The sequence below is a fragment of the Hypanus sabinus genome, chromosome 3 (genome assembly GCF_030144855.1).
Source record: "Hypanus sabinus isolate sHypSab1 chromosome 3, sHypSab1.hap1, whole genome shotgun sequence".
NCBI classification, from domain to species: domain Eukaryota; kingdom Metazoa; phylum Chordata; class Chondrichthyes; order Myliobatiformes; family Dasyatidae; genus Hypanus; species Hypanus sabinus.
Genome location: NC_082708.1, coordinates 188,120,871 through 188,138,797, shown reverse-complemented (window position 1 = coordinate 188,138,797; position 17,927 = coordinate 188,120,871). Strand labels below are relative to the sequence as shown.

Genomic DNA, 17,927 nt, shown 5'->3' with positions numbered 1-17,927 from the left:
CCTATAATGTCGGCGATCGTGATCTTTCCATGACCATGACCTTGGAGTAGGTTAAAAGGTTGGCTCAATGTCATGGGTCGAAGACCCAGTACTGTGTGGTAATGTTGTGTATTCTATGTTCTATGTTCCAAGTTCTACGATCTATTATCATCAAAATTATTAATGTGGATGAAAAAGATCCAGCATTGATCCTTGTGGCACAGCAGTAGTCACAGACCACCAGTTAGCCAGCCAACCATCCATGACCACTCTCTGGTTTACTATGAATTCACCTCCTCGATATTTCCTGCACATTTCAGATCTCAACAACCATCTACTAATATTGTAACTACATCTCCTCATTCACAACTCTCCCACTTGTGGAGACATACCAGCCCCCTCAGGATCTTACATCTTTCAAGCTTCAAGTTGATGTTCGAGTTTAATTGATGTGCAACCATACACGTGTATGCAACTAAATGACAGTGTTCCACTGGGACAAAGGTCCAAAACGCAGAATTGACAGTCACACACAACACATTTAGCACATATAATTATGACAGCAGAAAAACATACAGTTACCAAAAAAATATGTAGCCCAACTTCCTGAGTGTCATGGCCTGTAGACTGATGAGACTGATGGTGCATGAGGATGTTGTCTTGGAGCCATGTTTCTGGAGGAACAAGTCACAGCTGTTTCTCATCTCACACAAGTGCAGCCACAGACAAACACCATTCTGCTCGTCTCCCACCAAACACTAGAGCAGCATCGACGGAGGGAATGGACCCCAACCCAGAGTGGAATCCAGCAGCTCACAGCCGGCTCCAGCATCTTCTTTGTCGATGACCACAACAAGTGACCCTGGAGTATGAGGGCCTTGTCCACCCACAACCAAAGCAATACACGTACTCTGATGGTCATTCTCCACTGATAAGATACCAGAGACAGCAGTCTAGTTCATACCGTCCTTTAATTTATGAAGGAATATGTCATATAGAAACATACTGGAGAAAATTTTAAGCTAAAGGATTTGGATCAGAGCCTGTCAGCAAGGCAGGGATAATTCTGCGTCAGTAATTCTGACTGAGTTTTTATTTATTTAGTGATAGAATGTGGAGTAGGTCCTTCCAGTTCTTTGGGCCATGCTGCCCAGCAACCCTCAACAAACCCAATTAACCATAACCTAATCACGACACAATTTACACTGACCAATGAACTTACCGAGTACGTCTTTGGACTGTGGGAGGAAAGCAGAGCAGCCAGGGAATGGCGCCAGAATTCAATGCCAAGCTCTGGAATGGCCCAAGCTGTAGTAGTGTTGTGCTATGCTTGAGGAGTTATCTAAGAAGGTTGGTGAAGACAGTGTGGTGGATGTTTTCTATAGTAAGGTATTTGACCAGGTCCCACATGGTACACTAGTCCTGAACATCAGAGGATGTGGGATCCAAGGTGAGGAGGTAATGGTGATAGGACAGATTTACTTAGAGATAGGTCGTGGTGGTTTTTCTGTGACCAGATAGTTAAACCAAACTTAGAATATTGCTTTCAGTTCTGGTCACCTCATTGTAGGAAGGATGTGGAAGCTTTGCAGAGGAGATTTACCAGGATGCTGTCTGGATTAAAGAGTATGTCCCAGGAGATATTTAATGGGCTGTCTTTTTTTCTCTTTAGAGCTAAGGAGGATGAGAGGCAGCCAAAGAAACCACGTTTGCTCAACCTCTCCTTATAGCACGTACCCTCTAATCCTGGCAAGATCCTGGTGAGCCTCTTCTGCATCCTGCTTCATTGCTCTGTGTTCTACGTTCTATGTTCCTGTCTCCACCACTTCCTCTGGCAAGTTCTTCCACATAGGTACCAGTCTTTGTATAAAAAAGTTGTCCCTCAAGTTCCTCTTAAAACTTTCCCCTCTCAGCTGAATACTTGGTTCTGGTCGTCCCATTATAGGAAGGATGTAGAAGCTTTGGAGAGGGTGCAGAGGAGATTTACCAGGATACCGTCTGGATTAGGGAGCATGTCCTATGAGGAGAAGTTGAACGAACTGGGTCTTTTCTCTTGGGAGTGAAGGAGGATGGTAGATGACTTGATAGAGATGTACAAGATGATAAGAGGCATAGATCAAGTGCACATCCAGAGACTTTTTCCCCAGGTGGAAATGACTAACATGAGAGGTGCAAAAACCTTAGGCACACATAACAAATTCTGTAAAGGGAAGATGTTTTCAAAAGTAATGAAATTAAGTTTATAAATATTCAAAAAATTTTACTATAAAAGCAGTAAAGAGTAAAAAAAATCAGATCAATATTTGGTGTGACCACCCTTTGCCTTTAAAACTGCACCAATTCCCTTTGTTACACTGTCTTGCAGTTTTATAATACATTCCTATGGTAGGTTGCTCCAAGTTATGAGAGTATGGTGTTGGCAGGATATTCATTAGTCTCACAGACTGGGAAGAAGCTGTTACCCAGTCTGAAGTCCTGGTCCTGATGCTCCTGTAACTCCTTCCTGACGGTGATGGGTATTAGAGATTATGGGATGGGTGGTCAACAATATTTCAGGTCTGTCATGTACAACATTCCCAATAAATGTTGCAGATGTTGGGGTGGGGGGGTGGGAGTGAGACCCCAGTGATCCTCTCAGCGGGTTTTACTATCCTTTGTAGGGTCTTGAAGTTTCTGTACCACACAATGTTACAGTCAGACAGGACCTGTTGATGGTGGACCTGTAGAAGGTAGTTGGAATGGGGATGGGGAGTTTTGTATTCCTCAATCTTCTCAGAAAGTGTAGAAGCTGCTCTGCTTTCTTGGCTAAGGAGGAGGTGTTGTGAGGCCAAGTTAGATCTTCCAAGAAACTACTTACACAGAGTGGCTGTTAACTGCCAGAGGCGTTGGTGGAATCCGATAGAGTTATGGTCTTTAACAGGCACTTAGATAGACACTTAGCATTGGCCAGGCTGAGAAGGTTACGGTTCTAACATTTGCAAACGGAATTAGTGTAGCTCGATAAACCAATCAGTTTGATCTCTTGGGACTGAAGGACTTATTTCAGTGCTGTAGGCAATTGTGTCTGGATCTGTGTATAGGTCAGATCCCCTTATCATCAGTGCCAAGGACACCTTCAAAAGTCAACGCCTCAAGAAGGCGGCGTCCATCTTTAAAGACCCCCATTACCCAGGACGTGGCCTCTCACTGCTACCATTAAGGAGGAGGTGCAGGAGCCTGAAGACACACACTCAATATTTTGGGAACAGCTTATTCCCCTCCACCATCAGATATCTGAGTGGACAATGAACCCATGTACACTATTACACTACAGTTTTGTTTGCTCACTTTTTGCACTACTTCATATAATTTTTCTATACAGTACTGTGCAAAAGTCTTAGGTACATATATATAGTTAGGGTGACTAAGACAGTAATGTGCTCCTCAATGAGGAGCAGAAAGCGAGATTGTACATCTGGTGGGAGCAAAGGATGTTGGGAGTGGTGAGGGCGGAGTGCTGTGGGAGGGGTGAGGGACAGAAGAGAAGGTAGAGAAGGAGGGCCGGGGTAGAGGGGTGGCGCAGGTGCAGACGCACCCAGACCTGAGAAACCAGGCAAGGTTATTTGATTCCAAACGATCAGTCCACAACAGAGACCCATAACAGAATCAGGTTTATTATCACTCATATTTGTCATAAATTTGTTTATTTTTGCAAAAGCGGTACAGTGCAGTACATAAAATTACTACAATATCGTGCAAACTCTAGCTATAGATACTGTGGTGCTCTCGGGTTGGGGGGGGACGTGTAGTCGACAGCCCACTCCAGCATTCCTAGAAGCCAATGCTATTTATTGTTCTGGTTTTAAAATGCTTTCATGGGATTATAGTGGATTATAATTCATTTATTGGTGCATTTTAACTTGGGCTATACAGTTATTCACATGTGTGTTTGTGGGCCACCCTGACTGTAACTGGGGTGTGTAACCATCACCTACCCGTCTGTATGTGACTGAGTGGGTTCTCTCCCTGGCCCATAGCGGCTGGTCTGTTTTTTGGATGGAATGCCTTAGGACCTGGGGGTAGTCGAGGGATGAACTGTATGCCTGCCCTGCACCCCCAGGCTGGACTCCTAGAGGTGGGATGTCCACCCAGAGGGAGAACCTGGGATCCGAGTACAGTGACTTTCCAGGGCTCCACGACGGGGCGAGGGTACCCAGGGGACACGGCGGAGCACGTTATCCACCTCCCTCGTGGCCCGCACCGGGAAACCGAAACCATGGGAGGAAGGACATCATGGCAGGCACCGTCAACACTGCTGCATCAAGAGAAAGACCAATGGTCCTCAGCAATTAATGTCACAATGCCACCCTGAAGCTCCCCAGATACAACGGTGCTAGCATTTTGGGCAGAGGCCATTGGAGGAAGCAGTGAGGGAAGAACTGGGCAGCAGACAGTCCGTATGGGGGAATGTCTGGGGGTGTTCGCAGCTGGTCTCCACTGTGCTCAGCATGGCTTCTCACAGTTCCCTCCCACAGCCCAGGAAGAGTTTGCCCTCCATGCCTTTGTAAAGGTGCTAACACCGGAGTGCCTTCAGTCGCATGTTCACCTGACATCCTTGCTGGCCGAGGTGCCTGCAGAGGCAATTATAGCCCCCCAAGATTTCCAGTGTTTCCCCACATGCCCTCAACCCAGGCTTGTGTCACCGAGGTGGTGGAGGAAGGAGTGATCACTCAGCGATCGCTGGTTCCGGTGCGGTGAGGCAACCATTTAGCCTGGGACTGCCTCGCACAGTGCCAAGCTGTAGCCCAGAGCAGAACCGGGAAATGCCAAGCGGGCAGCGCTGCTCGAGACCCCCAGCAGAATCCTTCCATTGTCGCCTCTCCAGTTGGACAACTTGGATTGCATGGTACAGTATGAGATGCCGTGCATTGGTGGACTTGGGGTCAACCATCAGTATCATCTGTCTGGGTGTCCTCCCCAACACGGACCAGCCATTGCCTCCATGGGTGGACAACGATGGCGGTCCAGCTGGCTACGGTTACCAGTGACCGGGCGATGAGGGGGGAAGAGGAGGCTGCACATCGCAGTGGGGAAAAACACAGTGGAGCATGAGGTGCGGCTAGCCGACAACCAAGAGTCCTGGGCCTGCTGTCCCACCGGGGGGCCTGTGCGGATGTGCCGGGGGCTACACCCCACCTTAGTGCTGAAGCCACTGCTCTCCAGCAGGGCAGCTCCAGAAATGGACCTGGCGGGGCAGCAGTAATCACCACTGGTCTCGGAGCGGCCCGACGCAACACAGCCGAACCGGGGCAAACGGTGTTTCACGTAGCGGTCGACAGCGAGGTAGATCTCCCCGCCATGGACGGGCAGGTGAGGGATCCCGTGCTGGCCAGATGGGGGGTGGCTGAGTGTGGGACGGCAGCTGGGGTCTCTGACCTGGATCTGTAGACAAAGCCCTATACTCACAGTAGAGCACGCTAGAGATGTGCGACGGTTTGCTGTTCCAGTATCGGCCATTTCTCAACAACGGGCATCTCCTGCAGCTGGGGCCCCGTGCCACGATGCTGCGGTCGATGTATGGAATGGTGGGGGCCAGCAATTTCCGTTTGGGCAAGCTGCACAAATGCTTCTATTGGCCTGGGTACAGGTAGGACCCGGAGCTGTTCATTGTCTGGGCCGCCAGTCTCGGGTGGCAATGCTGCAGTACCTGGTGAGGCCCAGTATGGGCCTACCGCCCCACCCGGAAGAAGGGAAGTGTGGAAGCGGTCGGGAGAGGTGCTCGACTGCACCTCCGATGTGGTACACAGGGTGCACTTGCCTGAGCGGCAGAAGGCAGACGTTCTGCACTGGCACTGTATTGGCCCTTGGCCACCACCAACCCAGCGATGCTGAAGGAAAGAGTGACACTCCAGGCACCCTGCCTCTTGCCTCACCAAATGATGCTTCCCTTGGGAGGGCTACAGCAGCCCACAGAGCCCCAAGCAATTGTGTCGACCAGCACCAGGTTGTGGACTGTGGGGTTGCTGGGGACAGCAGACCTCTCCGGTAGGGGCAGTGGCGCAGTCCAGGGGCGGGACAGCTCACCCCAGCACTTCTAGTGGTCAGCACTATTTATTGTTTTTGTTTTAAGATGCTTTTGTGGGATTATAGTGGAATGTCCAAGTTCATTTATTGTTAAGTTTTAGCTTGGGTTAGACAGTTATTCACATGTGTGTTTGTGGGTCACCCTGACTGTAACTGGGGTGTGTAATAATTACCTCCACCATCTGTACATGAGAGGGTGGGTTCTGCGGTCTGTTTCTGTGTATATCACAATAAAATAGCGATTGGGTTAAACAAGCTTTCTTGTCTGTCAACATGGACCAAACGCTCACCACAATTTGTACATAAGTCCTTTGCACAGTATATTTCATATTGTAATTTATCATGTTTTAAATTATTGTATTGCAATGTACTGCTGCTGCAAAACAGCACATTTCACAACATATGCCAGTGATATTAAACCTGATTCTCATTCTAAATCTGATTCCTTCCCTCAGGGACATTATCGAACCAGATGGGGTTTGTGGCAATCATGATTACTAAAACCAGTTGTGTTGTTTTAAAACCAGATCATTAACAATATGTAAATTCCACAGCTACACAGGTAGTACCTGAACTTGGATACCTGGCTTGTCAGCCTTGTTACTAGGCAGCCATTTTACCTGCACCATCTGCAGACCTGTTGATGTGGGGGAGCTCCCATCTCAAGGCTGAGGTTTTGGCTCACTCAGCCCTGGGGTGTGTGTGTCATATGATGCAATAGCAAGAGAATTCCTGAGAAGTGAAAGAACATGGAACATAGAACAGTACAGCGCACGAACAGGCCCTTCGGCCTACAACGTTGTGTCTGACCACTTAAATTAGTGATCAAATGGTTAACTAAACTAATCCCTTCTGCTTGTACAATGTCCATATTCTTCCATTTCCCTCTCATTCCTGTGCCTGTCTAAAAGTCTCTTAAAAGTCTCTAACACAGGGGTTCCCATCCTTTTTTATGCCATGGACCAATGCCATTAAGCAAGGGATCCATGGATCCCAGGCTGCTCGAATGTATCTGCCTCTACCACCACCCCAGGCAGCGCATTCCAGACGCCCGGCACTCTTGTAGCAGTCCTCTATATAAAGTCCTGAGAGGCATAGACAGACTGAATGAACACAACCCCTTTCCCCGAGGCTGGAGACTCGAGGTTCATGCTTATGTTCAGAGTCATTTAGTTCTCACACATACATCAAAGCATACAGTGAAACGTGTCAGTTTTCTTAACAACCAACACAACTTAAGGCAGCCCCCAAGTGTGGCCACACATTCTGGCAGCAGCATAGCAAGCCCACGAGCACCAGAAACACAACAACAACAAAACAAAGCAAAGTCACAGCAGCAAACAGCAAAACCAGCCCCTTTTCTCCCACACACCCATTCACACACAACTACTTGTTTAATTATTTACATATGTGTATGAATGAGGCCCTCTGTTGGTCAGGATCAACCATGGATGTAGCGTCCCAGCTGTCTACGTGATACGCGAGCCTGGGCAGTACGATATCGAGAGCAAGCTCCCTCTCTCCTCGCTGCTGATGAACCCAAAGGAACGGCAGAGACCGATACAGTTTGGCACCAGCGGCGTCGCAGGAGCTGCCAGTCTGTGTTGAACTCCACACAAGACCGCCTTCGGGACTCCAGCTCCGGATTTGTCCTCAGGGTTTACTCCCGAAGCCTTCCCCATGAGTGGGTATGGCCACACGACCACAGTAGTCTGAGATCAGAGTTTTCCTTCTAGACGAGCTGCCAACCTCGGATAATGAACCCCATTTGCATGAAACGCAGGGTCTTAAGGCTCCACTAACCCACATTTGCCCCTTCTCCTGTCACTAGAAACGGTTTCCCCAGGCTTTCCCCAAGCCACCCATGAAGGACGGGTGTGAGAGGTTGTTAGAGAACCACACCATTGGGAGTATTTAATAGTTAATGTATACACTATATATTTTTATTGTAATTTGTAGTTTGCCTTTATTGTCATGTATTTCATTTTACAGCTGCCACAAAGTTAATGAATTTCCCAATGATATTAAACCTGATTCTGGTTCAGACACTGGCCTCCGATCCCAGGACAGGCCGCCTTTGGTCTTCCAACCTCCAAACCCTGGCCCAGACGAACAGAGCGAGAGGGCACAGGTTTAAAGTGAGTGGGAAGAGACTTAACAGCAACTGCTTTAAACAATGAATGTTATCTATGGAGAACAAGCTGCTTGTGGAAGTAGCTGAGGCAGGTAGAATAACCATATTTTAAAGGCACTTGAATGGGCAGATGGATTTGATGTTTTATTATTAATGGTTTAATATTATCGCATATTCTAAAGTACAGTGCTGTGCATACTGTTCACAACAGTAACACTCTACAGTCCCAGTGACCCGGGTTCAATTCCCATCGCGGCCTGTAAGGAGTTTGTACCCTCTCCTTGTGATAGTGTGGGTTTCCTCCCACAGTCCCAAGACGTACCGGTTGGTAGGTTAATTGGGCATTGTAAATTGTCCCGTGATTAGACTGGGGTGAAATGAGGGGTTGCTGGTGTGGCATGGCTCGAAGGGCCGGTAGGGCCTGTTCCACACCGTACCTCAGCAAATCAATAAGTAATTACACAGTGCATTGAGGTAGAATGGGAAACAGAATAGCGTGGGGCAGCATGGTAGCATAGCGCTTCAAAGCGCCAGATTGGGCTTCAATTCCCGCCCGGTCCGTTAGGAGTTTGCACGTTCTCCCCGTGACCGCTTGGGTTTCCCCGGGTGCTCTGATTTCCTCTCGCAGTGCAGGTTAATTAGTCACATGGTGTAATTGCCTGGTGCGGGCTCGTTGGGTTGGAAGGGCCTGTTTCGAGGCTGTATCTCTCAATAAAAATACAATAATAAAGTGTCTGTTACTGAGAAAGTGCAATGCAGATAGACAAGAAGGAGCAAGGCCATGATGAGCTAGACTGTGAGATCAAGAGACCATCTTATCACATTAGGGAACCACTGAGTAATCTTATACAGCAGGATAGAACTGCCCTTGAGCCTGGTGGGAAGCACAAATGGCATTACCTTGGATGGGGCATCTTGGTTGGCAGAGCACTTGGGCGGAAGGGTCTGGTAAATACGACTGAAAGCAAATGCAATGTTAGCATTCGTTTCCAGAGGAATAGAGTACAAAACGATGTAATGCTGGAGCTTTATAAGGCATTGGCCAGACCGCACTTGGAGTATTGTGAGCAGATTTGGGCCCCTTATCAAAGGAAAGATGTGCTGGCATTGGAGAGGGATCAGAGGAGGGATCCTGGGAATGAAAGGGTTAACATGTGAGGAACGTTTGATGGCTCTCAGCCTGTACTTGCTGGAGTTTAGAAGAGTGAGCTGGATCTCATTGAAACCTACTGAGTATTGAAATGCTTGCAGAGAGTGGACATGGAGAGGATGTTTCCCGTAGTGAGGGAGATTAGGACCAGATAGCAGAGAATACAAGCACATCCCTTTAAAACAGTGGTGAGGAGGACATCCTTTAGCCAAAGGATGGTGAATCTGTGAAATTCATTGCCACTGATGGCCGTGGGGGCCAAGTTACTGGGTATATTTAAAGCGGAGTTTGATAGATTCATGATGAATCAGGGTGATAAAGGTTAAGGAGTGATGGCGGCAGAATTGGGTTGACAGGGAAAATAAATCAGCTGTGATAGAATAGTGGAGCAGAATGGCCTGATCCTGTTCCAATATCTTTGGTCTTCTCTGTGCTGTATGAGTCCATGATTATAACAGAGCTGGTTATGAACTCTAGCTTGCAGTCTTGGTGCCCAGAGACCGACAAGCCCAGGTACAGGGTAAAGTAGGAGCCATAGTCATAGAGATTTTTGGCATAGGAACAGGTCTTTGGTCCAGTGAATCCAATCACCCATTTACACTCTCGGAGGCCTCCACAGGTCAGAGTTGTCCATGGATGTTACATCCTATTTGTCCAGCTGGCTCCATGCACCTGAGGAACTGAAAGGAATGGGAAAGACTGATTCAGTTTGACACCAACAACATCACAAGGTGTTGCTAGTCTCTGTTAAAATATACTTCAGATACTTCAGCTCCAGATTTTCCTACTCAAAGCCTTGTCCATGAGTGGGTATAGCCACAAGGCTGTGGAGGTTTGAGATCAGAGTTTTCCTTCTCCAAGATGAGCTGCCAACCACGGCTGATGAGCCCCATCTGCCCAAAACAACTAGTTCTAAGGCTCCAGTAACCCCCCCCCCTTTGCCCCCTTTTCTCTCAGAAGAGATGGTTCCACCAAGCTTCGTCACTAAGCCACATGTGAAAACCAGGAGTTGGACTTGGTTGTCAGAGGCTATTTGAGACACACGTCATCGGGAGCATTTAATAGGCAGTGTGAATTTTTCCTCACTGCCTCCCCAACTATGACAACCTTAAGGAACCACATTTACACTCAACCTGAATTAATTAAATACATTTTTTTTCAGCTCCCTTCAATTCTCAAATTCCCAAATATTTAGAAAAGGGCATCCTGGTCTCAGACCAGTGTGTGTGGAGGAAGGATGGAGAAGCTGAGGTGACCACAGTCCCTCCCAACTCTGCACCCTCTTCCCTCCTGGTGTTGGACTTGTGTACCCAGTCCCAAGGGTGAAAGACCCAGCACCACACACACACACACACACACACACACACACACACACACACACACACACACACACACACACACACACACACACACTCCCTCAGAATGATCAACTGGTTGAATCCTAGAGTGGTGAAGCACAGAAGGAGGCTATTTGGCCCATTGTCCAGGTACTGGCTCATCTGTAACAGTATCTAAACAAGCATCACTCCCCACTAACATCTTAACTACATTCTACAGAGGAGTGGTTGAGAGTGTGCTGACATTTTGCATCACAACCTGGTACTCCAGCTGCAGTGCTGCCGACAAAAAAGCCTTGCAGAGGGTGGTTAGGGGAGCAGAGAAGGTTATTGGGGTCTCCCTACCTTCTGTCCAAGACCTCTTTCAGAGTCGATGCCTCCAGAAGACACGGCACATCATTAAAGACCCCTCACACCTTCTCCATGACCTGTTTGTTCTTCTGCCATCAGGCAAACATTATAGGAGCATCAAAACTAAAACCACAAGGCTACTAAACAGCTTCCTCCCACAGGCAGTCAGACTGCTGAATAGCTGCTGTACCTGACTCTGCTTTGGACACTTTTAACTTGCACTGGACACTTATAACTTGATTTTAACTGACAGATAGCTGTTGTGTTTTACTATTTATTGTTGCATTTATTATGTTATGTGTGGTGAACTACGTGTGCCTGTCTGGACATGCCCCCTGCTGACTGCTCCTGTGGCTCCTCCCACAGACCCCTGTATAAAGGCGATCTGAGGCCTGAGCCCGGCCTCTCAGTCTCCAGGACGTAGTATGATGGTCACTCACTCCTGGTTCCTTCTTCCAGTCAATAAAAGCCAATATCTCGACTTACGTCTCAGAGTGAGTTATTGATGGTGCATCATTATGATTGCACTGCTCCTGGGAAATGCCGTCTCATTCTGCCCTGCAGAGCTGATGTACGGTTAGAATGACAATAAAGTTTTTAAATCTTGAATCTATGTTGGTTCCTTCTCTCCTTCTCCCTCCCCACAGCCCTACAAACCTTTTCTTCTTTCATGCCTTATTACCCACCACCCTGCTGAAATGAATCCGTTCCCACTGGCCTCTTTGGGAAGCTTGTCCCACATGCAAAGACCCACCATCTCATCCTCGCTGGTTCCCTTCGAGCATCTGAGGGTCACCTGAGGAAGTCGAAGGCCCAATGTGTGCAAGCTTCTCCGGTGTCGAAATCTAGGCCCGGAGCGATTTGCCGCAGTGGAGCTCAAATCCTAATATGAGGTACAATCAATTCTTCAGAGAATTTAAACTCTGGCCCAGATAGTCTGGAGGCTTCTCTCTCCACAACACTAGGGCTGTGAGGTGTCCCCCAGCAGCTGTGCTTCATGTCTGTGAACTTTGAGGTGATTTGCCCTGCTAACATGACGAACTGAATACTGAGGCTTCGGGCCTACTCCAGACTGCTCCGGGGATTTGGATCTGAGATCCCAGTTTGACTCAGGATGCTGTTGCTTTTGCTCGCTCCTTTCGTTTGCAAGTTTTGTGTTTTTTTTTCTCTTTCTCTGTGCGCAGAGAGGTTTGGAAGTTGGTCTTTATTTTTTTTAAATTGGGTTCTTTCAGGTTCCTTGCTTTGCAGCTGCCTGTAAACAAACAAATCTCAAGGCTCTATAATTTATACATTCTTTGATAATAAATGTACTTTAAATCTGAAATAAATAATTAAGCACTAAATCTTGAAAACATGAGATGAAGTGTCCTTGAAAGTGAGTCCATTGGTTGTGGTAATATTTCAATGATTGGGTGACCGAGGTTATCCCTTCTGGTTCAAGAGCCTGATGGCTGAGGGTTAATAACTGTTCCTGAACCTGGTGGTGTGGGTCGTGAGGCTCTTGTACTTCCTTTCTGATGGCAGCAGCGAGAAGAGAGCATGGCCTGAGTGGTGGGGCTCGCAGATGATGAATGCTGCTTTCCTGTGCCAGCGCTCTGTAAAGATGTGCTTAATGCTGGGAAGGGTTTCACCCATGATGGACTGGGTCATTTCATTTAATACACAAGTGTAAAAGAGAACAAAATAATTGCTCCTCTGGATCTAATGCATCATTAAAAAAACACAATAAGCATAAATATTGAAACAGAGAAACATAGAAAACCTACAACACAATATAGGCCCTTTAGTCCACAAGCTGTGCCAAACATGTCTTTACCTGAGAAATTACCCAGGGTTATCCATAGCCCTCTATTTTTCTGAGCTCCATATACCTGTCCAGGAGTCTCTTAAAAGACCCTATCGTATCCACCTCCACCACTGTTGCCGGCAGCCCATTCCACACACTCACCACTCTCTGCATAAAAATCTTACCCCTGATATCTCCTCTGTACCTACTTCCAAGCACCTTAAAACTGTGCCCTCTTGTGTTAGCCATTTCCACCCTGGGAAAAAGCCTCTGACCATCCACACGATCAATGCCTCTCATCATCTTGTACACCTCTATCAGGTCACCTCACATCCTCCATCGCTCCAAGGAGAAAAGGTTGAGTTCACTCAACCTATTCTCATAAGGCATGCTCCCTAATCCAGCCAACATCCTTGTAAATCTCCTCTGTACCCTTCCACATCCTTCCTGTAGTGAGGCGACCAGAACTGAGCACAGTGCTCCAAGAGGGATCTGACCAGGGTCCTATATAGCTGCAATATTACCTCTCAGCTCCTGAACTCAATTCCATATTGATGAAGGTCAATGCACTGTATGCCTTCTTAACCACAGAGTCAACTTGCGCAGCAGCTTTGAGTGTCCTATGGATTCAGACCCCAAGATCCCTCTGATGCTCCATAAACAAAGCAATAAAAAACAAAAATAGTACAATAAATGTAAATATAAAAGTGATTTTAGAAAACATAATGCTCAAAGGAGAAGCAATCCTAAGATTCCAACTGGATCGCCTCAAACCCGAAATTTGCCACCACTTCCCTCCTCTTCCATTCCCCACTCTGGTCTCTTACCTCTTCTCCCCTAACTATCACTTCCTTCTTTTCCTTCTCCTATGGCCCACTCATTCATCCTCCAGATTCCTTCATCTCCAGTGCCTTACCTTTCCCATTCACCTGGTTTTACCAATCACCTTCTAGCTATCCTCCTCCCTGACCTTTGCATTCTGCCATTTTCCCCCTTCCTTTCCAGTCATGATGAGGGTCTCTGCCAAAAACATCAACTGTTTATTCATTTCCATGGATGCTGCCTGACCTGCTGAATTCCTCCAGATCTTGTGTGTGTTATAATGTAAGTGGTATTAGTGGTTAAGGCGTTTGTCTAGTGATCTGAAGGTCACTAGTTCGAGCCTCAGCTAAGGCAGCACGTTGTGTTCTTGAGCAAGGCACTTAACCACACATTACTCTGCGACAACACTGGTGCCAAGTTGTATGGGTCCTAATGCCCTTCCCTTGGACAACATCGGTGATGTGGAGAGGGGAGACTTGCAGCATGGGCAACTCCCAGTCAGACATGCAACCCTGCCCAGGCCTGCACCCTGGAAACTTTCCAAGGTGCAAATCCATGGTCTCTCAAGACTAACAAATGCCTATTATTATTATTATAATGTACAAGTAACTGCTATAAGGTCATGGAATCATAGAAAAGTACAGCACAGAAACAGGCCCTTCAGCCTATCTAGTCCATGCCAAAATCATTTAAACTGCCTACTCCCATCGACCTGCATTGAGACCATAGCCCTCCATACCCTTAGTCTCCATGTACCTATCCAAACTTCTCTTAAACATTGAACTTAATCTCACATGCACCACTTCCACTGGCAGCTCATTCCACACTCTCATGACCCTCTGAGTGAAGAAGTTTGCCCTCATGTTCCTAATAAGAATTTCACCTTTCGCCCTTAACCCATGACCCCTAGCCCCAGCCAACCTCATATATAGATACATATATAGATAGATTGTATGAATATAAAGTGACACTAGGTGACGTGTATGCAGCGGTGGTGGGGAAGACTAATGGGTTAATGCAAACAATACATTTCACTGTAGCTTTCGACATACAAATGATAAATAAATGGAACTGAACCTGAATCTGTTGGGTGTTGACACAAGTGACACATTTCACTGGAAGAAGGCCAAGGTCCAACATGTTGGAACAGGAATGGGAATGGGAATTAAAATGTTCGGCCACTAGGAAGTCCTGCTAATGGCGGATGGTATTGGAAATGGTTAATTATTGTCATGTGTGTATTACTCCCTCCTCCAGTCCAACACATTGATGAACAACACAGGCTACCATCCACACCTCCACATACTGTCTTCACAATCTAGCTGCCACTTTCCACCAACTGCCCAGTCATCATGGACTCACCTCCACTAACATGAGTGTAACTGTCTCAGAGACATGTTTCATTCAGATGTTTACTTTATATGTTTCTGTCATAAATTCATGATTGTATTTGAGTTTATACAGCTGTAAAAAAAAGATTTAAAATGTGATAAGATGTTAAAAAGGCATCATTGATAAAAAATTTGTTTAAAACGTATCACCTTAAAATAGTGTTTGATTAAGAATTTTGTGCTCTTTATGTAAGGTTTTATTTAATGTAGAGTGTAACGGGTCACATGACCAGAGTTTAGTAAGAGCATGACTGTGGCATTATGGGTCAGAACCAACATGGATGCAGAGAAAGACATATGACCAAAATAACCATATTTGGCACGTGGTCCAAGAGGTGCACACGGTAATTGTTTTCATTTGTTTTATATTGTGTACAATGCTGTTGATTGACAGTGTGATATGTTTTCAGCGATTTTATTTGACTTCAGCGCACTTCTGTTGCGCTAACATGTTTTGGGCCTGATTATCGGTGGACACTAGCTTGAGAGACTTTAAAAGACGGAGAGATGTATGCTTCAGACCCTTTATGTCTTTTATTTTCTTGTAGTTTTCACGATGTCTGCTGAAGAAAGAGAGAAATAAAAATAAATCTTCAAGGGTATCTGTAGTTACCAGTGTAGTTACAGTGAAAACATGCAGCAAACATGGCCGAGAGTTCAACGTGAGGAGTGCCACGTGTCTGGGAAGAAGAGAGGAGGAAGCATGATCGTTGGGACAGCCTGTGGCTGGAGAAGTCATTGGAGAAAAGGCTTGCCGATAATGCTGGAGTTTAAGAAACAAGAGGCTTCTCAGAGGGAGAGTAAATTCATCAAGCTATACGAAAACTGGAAAGAACAAGTTAGAGCTATCCTTAAGTACCAAACTTAAGGATGAGTGCTCCGACCAAGACTAAGGTGACATGATGGATGCCGTTGAAGGGCTGGAGACACAAGTGAGAGATGTGTATGAAAATATACGATCCCAATCGGCACCTTCTACTGAGATTAGAAGAAAGATGGATTCCTGCACAGCAGTGACAACAGATTTGATGGGGCTGATGAAAGTAGGTATGAGTGAAGTGGGGCAAGAGGAGTTTGATGCTAAGGCAGGAAACAGAAGGCTTCGTATGGTGCTCGACAGAGAGTATGCCCAGTCAATATTTGGGACAACAATCTCCAGATCCGCTGTTCGTAGCCACCGCTCAAGCTGTTTATCAGAACAGCAAAGCATCACAGCAAAAAGAACAGAGTGTGCTGCACAGTTTGCTGCAAAGCAGGCCAGAATGGAGATGGAGTCGCTATTGCTGTACAGAGGCAAGAACTTAAAAGACTGGAAAATCAGAGAGATCTTCAAGTAATAGCCGCAAAGCTTAAGGCTTACTCTGAAGCTGACTCAGGTGAGGCCTTGGAGGAAAGTAGAACGGCAAGCAGTCAGCCGGCTAATTGTCCTGCTATATTTTATAAAGAAATTAAAGGGGAACAGGCATATAAGAATAATAACAATGAACGAACAAACAGTACTAACAATGAAGCATCGTTATTACAAGCCCAACATGACACAATGGTTCTCACCAGACTCCCTACACCCGAACCCTCAGTCTTCTCATGTTCATAGAGTGGAGCACAAGTTTCAAGGCGTTGGTAGAACGGCGATGCACAAACCCAGCTGACAGGATGTTCTACCTACAAAAATACATCAGTGGTGAAGCACGATCTGTATCGGAAGGGAGATTCTACAGAAAGGATGATGAAGCCTACGACTAGGCATGGGGGGCTTTGAATGCTCGGTACGGTCACCCCTTTGTAATCCAGTGTGCATCTTGAGAAAGACTGAATAACTGGCCAAAGGTTGGCTCAAGGGAATCAGTGAAATGGAGACAGTTCAGTGATTTTCTGACAGCCTGCAGCAACGCCATGCCACATATCGAAGGGCTTCAGCTGTTAAATGACTGTGAAGAGAATCAAAAGATACTCCAAGAACCCCCTGATTGGGTGACCTCTCACTGGAATCGTCATGTCACAAAGCAGTTGTGAGAAACGGAGGAATTCCCTGATTTCAAGGAGTTTGCTGATTTTGTGGCACAAGAAGCAGAAATCGCTTGCAATCCTGTAACATCCTTTCACACCTTGAAGCCGACTGAAGAAAAGCCATCTGGAGACGGGAAGCGCACAAAGGCGAAGGCGTTCATCACAAACGTGAAATCATCGGATAATCAAGCACAGTGATGGAAACGTACAGTGCTGTGGAGAGCAGCTCAAAGGATTCAAACGGATCCAAGAAGGTAAACACTTCATTTTTATCTTCAAACCCAGTCACATGCACGTGCTGTGGAGAAAGCCACTCTAAACACAAATGCCAGAAGCTCGCCAGTAAGCCTGTGGAGAACAAGAGAAGGTTCATATTGGACAATAACCTGTGCCTTTGGAGAGGACACAATTCAAAGGATTGTAAGAGCAAACTTGTGGCATATGTGAGAAGCATTATCCAACACCACTTCCTGAAAACTGTCCTTCTGCTGCAGCAGACACATCTTCTCATGTTATGCAAGTGGAAGAAAGCACATCTTCCCTTTCTTGCTGCATAAACAGAGGCAATGGTGGGAGCATGTCCATGATGGCGCCTGTATGGATTTCTTCAATCACCACCCTAAAACAGAGACCCTAGTGTTTGCCCTACTGGATACACAGAGTAGCAACACTTCTGTACACCAAGAGGTATGTGAGAAGGTGGGGGCAGGATTAGAGCCAGTCCAGTTAAAGCTTACCACTGTGATGGGAAAAGATTCCATTGTTCAGAGTGGAAGAGTTAGTGGGCTTAGAGTTAGAGGGTTTTCCTTGCAAAGTTTCATCAATTTGCCACCTGCCTATACCAGAGATTTCACCCCACTCGAACATTCCCACATTCCTACCCCTGAAATGGCCAAGAGGTGGAAAC

The 17,927-nt window shown here is 46.6% G+C and overlaps 1 protein-coding gene across 1 annotated transcript in view; it reads left to right on the top strand.

The window, feature by feature from the left end:
- Nucleotides 1-11,495, top strand: part of LOC132391965 (uncharacterized histidine-rich protein DDB_G0274557-like) — a 13,421-nt gene extending 1,926 nt beyond the window's left edge. Inside the window, exons 1-2 of the mRNA XM_059965791.1 lie at nucleotides 1-1,739; nucleotides 8,035-11,495. The exon at nucleotides 1-1,739 is cut by the window's left edge and continues 1,926 nt beyond it. The gene's annotated coding sequence lies outside the window, so the exon portion shown is untranslated. The remainder of the gene's footprint in view (nucleotides 1,740-8,034) is intronic.
- The last annotated feature ends 6,432 nt before the right edge of the window (nucleotides 11,496-17,927 follow it).